The following is a 6,000-nucleotide window of genomic DNA, read 5'->3' as shown; positions in this document are numbered from 1 at the left end:
ATCTGTTAGTTATCAATACAACTCAACCAGTTCAGATGAAATGCAACCAAAAACAGGACAGAGCTCACAGTCTCCTTCACCGTTGGGAAGCACTTCGTTGGCAGCATTTCCGGTATTTCGTACACACCTTGTAGGTTTTGTTTTGCATGACCTAAGTTTCAAAAGGTTTATTTTCCTATTTTTCTATTCCACAAACGTTCATCAAGTTTCATCACCACAGCCATGATAAAGAAAGAAGTTCCAGTGTTTACATGCTCAAATTGCACTTGTTTTACGGTCGAGCTCAATACGTAAAAATAAATAAAGCTGTACGTTTAGGAGGGGGGAAAAGACATGTAAACGTAGGACGTACAACTTATATGATTCATTTGGATCATGAATATTATGTACCTCTATTTAAAAAAAAGAAAATGTTACAGTAAATCACGCAATTTGGAATAGATGCACCAAGTGCATGCTGTAGAGTTATCAGGTTCAGCATAAAGCATCAACATCAGTCGCCCTTCAACTACAAAAAAAAAATGTGTGTAATGTAAAGGATGCTCCTGCTTAATTTATGCTCCGTCATACGACGATGTCACATGATATGATGGAAACGACAGCTCTGAAAGCTCACAGTGGATCGCGATGTAACACATCGTTAAGCTTGTAGATTGGCTACGTTTGTATGACGATGCATAAATCGGGCTTCACCAGTAGCATCTGAACGTAAGCCATTAGATAGCACATTGAGTGGGGGTTTCCTGCATTTTACTCTTTAATAAAGTTGCCTCTGGTTAAGGTGGTTAGGGTCTGTGTTGTCGCATACCACACGATAACAGTGAAACGCTGTGCTGATTCCCAGTTCCCTGTACATGGGTATAATATACAGCATACCTCCCTCTTAAAGAGCCTTCAAACAGGGAGAATAATGCTCGCTAAACCAGTCAATGAGAATATTATTTGATATTTAAGGAATTGGCAAAAAAAAAAAAAAAAAAGCGTAGAAAAAAACAAGAGTATCAACCCATTTTATTTTTCCAATATGAATTATGAAGTTACTTTATTCATTTATATATTCATTTCTAAATTTGATGTATTTGTTGCATTTGTTACGAATTGTTCTTATTATTACTGCTGTAGTTTTATCATGAGAAGGAAATGTAATCCATCTGACATACAGGCACTGGAAGAAAAAATGCATTTGTTTTTTTTGTACTGTAACCGTTTTGTTCACATCGGGTGCTTATTTGATTCAGTTGTTTAATAAGCTGTTTGATTTCATTTGGAGTATCATCAGTACTCATGAAATCGACATTTGTGTAGTATGAAGTTGTATTTTTTTTGTCGGTGCAAATTAATGTTATTGTGTCAATCAGCTTTTTTAGGTGTTTGAACAAAAATGTTTTTTTCCTTTCTTTTTTGTTTAGTTTTTTTTTACAAATACAAGGTGTTCAAGTATGTGGTATAAAAAGGGTTATCATTCAAACAACAGACTTTTTACAAAATAAAGGCTTATACAGTAAAGAATGCTGATGTCTTTTCATTTGCCCTTTGTGGACTAATATACCACACCATTTCATTTAAACATTTATTATACTTTTTTACATATTAGTCCCCAAAAGGTAAATAGCATCCTATGTTGCAAACTAAGAAGATCAAGTCAGGTATTTCCCATTACAATTCCACATTGCCAGAGCGTCTCGCCTCTAGGTTGTGTCTTGCTTTTGATAAGGACTGTTGGATTTGAGAACAGTCCGACAAACGAAAATGTAAGTACAAACAAGAGTGTCTTCTTTTAATTTGATTACAAAACATTGCGCGTTTATGAAAATATACCTCCTTTCGTACCCTATTTCCTGAATAAAGACGCAAAGTGACTCCTGCTGACAAGTGTAATATTTGCCCCAGGGGCAAGGTATATCAAACTCTACAATGAAATCTATACATTACCAAATACCAGAACATGAACACAAAAGTACGAATGAAGCTTAAGGCATCTGTTGGTATTATTCTGCTGCTGTACTGAAATAGTAGCCTGGTAAAACCCTCCCTCCGGATATCTCATTTCCATTTGATATCAGAAGTGAGTCTGGCATGGGGGCTTGCTTGGCTTTTTGTCTGTGGGCTGGAGCTGGGCGGGAGTAATACTGTTGACTGACAACCCCTTCAGCCAATCAGCATTTCATTCCCCTTCAGCCAATCAGCAGTTTGTTTCCCCGACCACCAGACAGCGTGACACAGGGGAACTTTTGAAAGAGCCGAAAATAGGTGGCTTTATTCGGATGCATGCGTGTCACTGCCCGCCCCTGACAGTTCTCTGAATTTGTATTTTTAAATAGGCTCAGTCATGATTAATTGACCACATATATGAAGTCAAACAACTAAATTCTCTCCGAACAATATCTTAAAAGTAAATTCCGTGCCTCAAAAAAGAAGTTTGAGAGCGTTTTTAAGTTTTAAAACCAAAACAGCGGACAGAATTTCAATGGCGGCCCGTTCTATTTTTGTCGGCTGCACTCGGGTTAACTCGGGTTCCACCTGACTGGCCAACCTCCGCTGTCAATCACAGAGCAATGAGCGAGGACGCTAGGCGAGTCCATAGATAAGCCCTAAGGCCAGACCCAATTCCTGAAATCAAATGCAAAAGAGATTTCCGGAAGGGTGGGGGGGGTTACCAGGCTACTGAAATAGTGCAATGTTCACTGAAAAACATGTTTTCTGAATGTGCTTGCTTTCTAAAGATGTGAATATTATTTGTGAACAACAAATACCATATTCAACAATGCATGTCAATATCACATTGACTGTCTAGAACCTTGTTTTGGGGAATAGTCTCAAAGTTTATGATGTTAAGAAGCTGCAGAAGAATTGGACCTGTGCCAAGCTTCTGGAATGAATAAGTTGTCTTCATGTTATAGCCTAAGCGTATGGTTCCATCAACCAGGGGAGGGGGAATGCTGTTGACAAACTAATTTACTTTCAAAACCACATTTCCTTCAACAAGTCTCTCAGTAGCCAGACGATTAGATAGATAGATATCTAACGTCTGTGGCACTACAATTGAAAAGACCTTAAGGACAAGACAAAAACGAATGTACGACAGACATAATATGTCTGTGGATTGACCAATCACACACACAACAGTCACAACTCCATCGGACCAACCACAGACCTCCACTACAGCCTAGCCAATCAGAGGCTTACCTGAGTATTTCTGTGACAAAACGCCTGACATGCTGATTTGTGATTCAGACCATCTGCTGTTGGAACTGACGATGTAAGACAACGGGTCTGACCATGTGTGACTTCCCTCAAATCATTCTCAGTGCCTATGTTTGGCTACAGTATACAAGCTTCAAAAGTGTGCAGTATGACTGCTTACATGGTGAGACATTTACACATTCTGAAGGCCAAGACTTTATTTCACAAATTTCTGACGTAAACCCCACACTCCAGTCCAGTGCTTATCTGACTTTTTCATGTCAGGGACCCCCAAATTGATATATATTTGGCCGCGGACCCCCATCTGAAAATATGTTGTGCCTAGGACTCCCAGAAGGAAAGATTTCTGATTCTTTAAAATAAATACTTTCAGAGATTTGCACGAATCTTCAAGATTTTTCAAAAATGGCAGATCTACAAGCTCATAATGAGTTTGTAGATTTGTTATTTTTGAATAGCCAAAGTATAAAAGGTTAAAATGGTGAAAATGATTGTGATGCTATATTAACACATTTTGCTGGGGACCCCCTGGGACCTCCCCTAGGACCCCTGGGGGTCCCCGGTCCCCACTTTGAGAACTAATGCACCAGAAAACAAGCACATAATCTGTGATGAGATGTGACCAGTTCTGCGTTTGCACTTTTTGGAAGTTTTGGACAAAGACATCAACTGACCGACCAGCAGCATGACTACTAGACGTGGTTGCCGCTAAAAACTAAAAGGAAATAAATAAATATATATTTTAAGTTAAATGTTCTCAAATATAAATTCTAATCAAAGATTTTCAAATGAATTAGAAAATGATTTTTTTTACTGGTGTCCTGAAACTTTGGACCTTTGGGTGGACCTGGTATTGCATGTGGAAACATTAGGGTTTTATGGTTGGAAAAAAAGGTCGAATGCAGAGTTGCAGACCCAGCCAGCCTGAATGGGTCTTCTGGAAAATGTAAAATGTTGTTACTTAGCTTGATCCCTGCTCTCAGCTCCAATAAGTGTCCAGTGCATGATACTGATGCTGCGCCTACACTTTAAACTCAGAGTGCAATATCTCAACCAATAATTTGCACACCAAATGCAGCAAGATCATGCGTAATCGGACGGGTTATCCTGGAGGCTTAAACGACCAGCTCAGCAGTTCAGAAACTGCATTGTACTGACAACTGAAGATTAATGGGACGACAACCCTTCTGGCATGAAACAGTCCACTCAGCAGTTAAGAAACATATTGTGCTATGATCTACAGCTAAACGGCCAGCTGACCCTGCTGACAGAACCCTGTATAATAGCCTAACCGAAACTCTTGAAGTCTACCAATCTTCAGCGTCTGGTATAGGGCATAGCAGTGTGGCGGCCATATTCTGGTTCCACTTAAAATAGTCCATCAATTTTTCCCAGAGATTCTGTGATTTTTAAAAAAATATTTAATTATATGCAATACTATATTTAATAAATACCCTTTGTTTTGCCGTTCTCATTTTTTTTTTTTTTTTTTTTGACAGAATAAAATGTTTTGTGGTCATGATTCACCAGGACCCTGGATGGCTTGTTTCTAGGCTTAAAATAATTGATATAAATATTTTTGGATATATCTATGGGAAAAATGCATTGGCTTTTTTTGGAGTGGAACCAGAAAATGGCCGCCACTGCTATGCCCTATTATAGTGAGATGAATAAACATCCGAGGTGCTCAACTTGCACGGGGCATACAAGCTTTCCCAGTCTTGCTGTTCAGCCACAACATCAGTCTAAACACATCATTATCTATTCACAACTTTGGCCGTATATCGTACAGGAACAGAGGCAGATTTCGCTTAAATGTTTAGAGAGCGAGGTTATTATATGATTGTTTACGTTTTCGTCAGAAGTCATTAAAGCGTTAGGTTACGAACGTAACCCCTGTTCTTTGAATATTACTCGCTCAATATTCGCTTATGGGAGAGCGCCCCCTGGCGTGATTACAGAAGAATTATTATACATTCCAGGCAATATTATTGGCTGGAACAAGGTTGCGTGCTGGCGTCGTCAGCAAGTACCACACCCCCCGCGTTATTCAAGATAAGCAATTCCCTTCTCGCCAATCAGGCAAGGAGGGCGTTTTTTTCGTAATATTCAAAGAACAGGGGTCACGTTCGTAACCTAACATTCTTTTACCACATTACTCGCTCAATATTCGCTTATGGGAGACTTTATAAACTCCCGTATTGCCCAGACTACTTATCTCGAAGTCCCTTGACAGCCTCAAGGGGGAACGTCATCGCCCCTTTTATCTGGAGTTCGCACTAAGGACTGCGTGTGCCAGAGGCGGTGCAGTCAAGCCTAGCCTATAGAACCTGGCAAAAGTTGAGGGAGAAGCCCAACTTGCCGCGGCACAAATATCCTGAATAGAAAGCCCTTTAAACAGGGCCCAGGAAGTAGATGTTCCTCTAGTGGAATGAGTCCAAGATCTGACACTTGCAGTGGTGGAAAAAGTACACAAATGTTTTACTTTAAGTAAAAGTATCAATACTGCAAAGTAGAAGTACTCTGTTACAAGTAAATGTCCGGAATTCTAAATTGACTTGAGTAAAAGTACAAAAGTATTGGTAACAAAATGTACGTAAAGTACCAAAAGTAAAAGTACTGAAATGTTTGAAAATAGCAGATCTACAAGCTCACAACGCGTCGCGTTGTGAGCTTGTAGATCGGCTATTTTCAAATAGCCTAGGTATAAAATAGGGCTAAAGTGGTTAATGTAATGTAATCATTTATATCTGCAAAGTAACAAGTAACTACAGTTTTCAAATAATTGTGGCGGAG

Source organism: Gymnoscopelus microlampas (genome assembly GCF_963454915.1).
Source record: "Gymnoscopelus microlampas genome assembly, chromosome: 12".
In the NCBI taxonomy this organism is placed as follows: domain Eukaryota; kingdom Metazoa; phylum Chordata; class Actinopteri; order Myctophiformes; family Myctophidae; genus Gymnoscopelus; species Gymnoscopelus microlampas.
The sequence above is the reverse complement of the archived record's forward strand: the minus strand, read 5'-3'. Positions refer to the sequence as shown.